Consider the following 2,376-nt stretch of genomic DNA (forward strand, 5'->3'; position numbering starts at 1 on the left):
AATAAAATTAGTCGAAATAAATAAATAAAAAATTCGTATCTGCAATTTTAAAAATTAAAAAGTTGCAGACTGACCTGCAATAATTATACGTCTTAGGTGAATAATAATATAACGTAACAGCGAATTTCTTGATTTCATCACGTTTACCAAATGTGCTTTTATTTTTGTTAGAGATTTTGTTTTGTAACAAATACAACAGACCTTCGAACTCATTTTTCAGTATTAGCATCTGTTTCCAACAAATTTTACGATTTTAAAGTTTGTAATAATTCTTTTATTATAGGAATGGATCTAGTTCGTTGACAAACTTTTTGTTGAAAAGTTTTTATTTTTTTTTAACTTTTTCGAGGAGTGTCATCTAATTTTCTTTTCAGACATTTATGTTCAACTGTATTATCGATGCATCCACACACCCACTCAGTTTGTGTTGCAACGTTCTTATATATATAAAGGAAGTACTACATAACAGCTGTCTTCCTCAATCAAATGTTGATCATCTGTTTTCGATAAACCATTTAAATCTAAAAATAAAATTTTTTTTAATAACTATGTATATAAGTCCATATTCAGAATGCGTTTTTATTGATAAAAGCTCTTTTATCTCTGAAATTCTATATATGCGTGACGTAAACTATAGCATGTTAGAGCTCCGAATACGGGCCATAATATTTAATAAATCTAATACACAACAAACATTTGAATGCATTTGCAATTTATTAATATGTTATATTGATATAGTATTCTTACTAAATAATGGTAATTCTTCTGTTATTGTCTCTTTCGTTAAAGTGAAATTGAGTTACTTGTTTCAATATAACTTGTGATTAGATTAACATTTCTTAGTGTTTCAATGGTTTTAGAAGTCTTTTTAGCCCAAGGAATTAGATTGCTGCAGATACGAATATATGAAGAACAGCATCTTGTTTCAAACGTCTTAAATATGACCCAGGTCTATTCAAATAATCTGTAGATTCAAAATGTAAACTACAAACTTGACTGTGAATAATTGGCTGCCAATTTTCCCTTCCAATTGCTGTTACCCGTAATTTACACAAATCTTCTTGTTCTAAAGGAAATCTGAAACATATTATAGAAAGTATAACCTAAAACGTTAAATATAATCTATAATGTTAAATTAATATTTATGTAAAGTATTTGATATATAATATGTATTATCAATTATAATAATTTATATTTTACATTATTTTTCACTTGTAAAATTATTGCTCATTAATTATAGATACTTACCGAAATAAAGATATATTTGTAGAACTTTTATAATTGTAATTGCAATTAGGAAGTGCACATCTATAAAGCATATTTTTAATTGTGTCAAAATATTGAAATAAAAAAAAATATAAATTGATTTTCGTTTCAATTTATTTGTAATTTATTTTAAAAAATAAAATTATAATCGAAGCAAAGTGTACACTCTACTAACATTCACAAAGTAATGTATTGTATATGATGGCTTGATAAATATGACGTCCCGACTTCAGCCGACGTAACAAACTATAGCATGTTAGCGATCTAGATAATATATAGAAATTTGTGGTGTTATACTAGTTTAGTATATGGTGGAAATTTATTCATGCCCGCGAGAATCGTCGATGCAAAATCTGGTCGGTACGCTCGCGCGGAGTGGCCTCGACGTTTCGATTGCATCAGTAGTGTGCTGTTCTCGGTGTATTAATTTTGTGATCTCGTGCGCGAATCACCTTGTTTCTTTATTATCCATACATTTTAATAGCATAGATCGCGCTTCCTGGTCTACGTTAATCGAGCTCGGGATCGGTGGTGGAGGTCGAGCCCAGACAATCCCCCCTCCCTTCCTCCTCCTCATCACCCTTTTCCTCTGCCTCTTTCTTTCCTTAAACTTGGCAGAAAAAGCTCCCTTTACGATCTAGTGGGGAAGAAAATACGTCAGTTTAAAAAATTGGAAGCTTCTTTACAGAAGGAGCGACTTCCAGGCACCAACGCTGTTTTACAGGCCATTACCAAGGTGACAACTAGCAAAGATCACAACGAGGTAATGGATATTACCTATCTATCTTTCTCAGAAGAAGATTCTGCATCACCTGCTGATGATATGCCTCTTCCTGTACCTTGCGAGGCTAACAACAACAATCCTCTCCGCAAAAGGCAAGGTTCTGAGTCCTTAGAGAGACAGTCAGCAAGCAGGGCAGGAGAGATAGCATACAAACGTCCCCTGGTACATCTAGCCATGCCTATCAGCTTGAGACGGCTAATCATGTAAGCAAAGAATAGGATAAGGCAGGTAAGATTAAGAACGCTACATTCGAGAACTTCTATACCTCTTCTGACTTATTCCTTTTGCTGTTCATGCACATTTGGTTACATCGGATACGTAAACGG

This window comes from Trachymyrmex septentrionalis, unplaced genomic scaffold, assembly GCF_001594115.1.
Source record: "Trachymyrmex septentrionalis isolate Tsep2-gDNA-1 unplaced genomic scaffold, Tsep1.0 scaffold161, whole genome shotgun sequence".
Classification (NCBI taxonomy): domain Eukaryota; kingdom Metazoa; phylum Arthropoda; class Insecta; order Hymenoptera; family Formicidae; genus Trachymyrmex; species Trachymyrmex septentrionalis.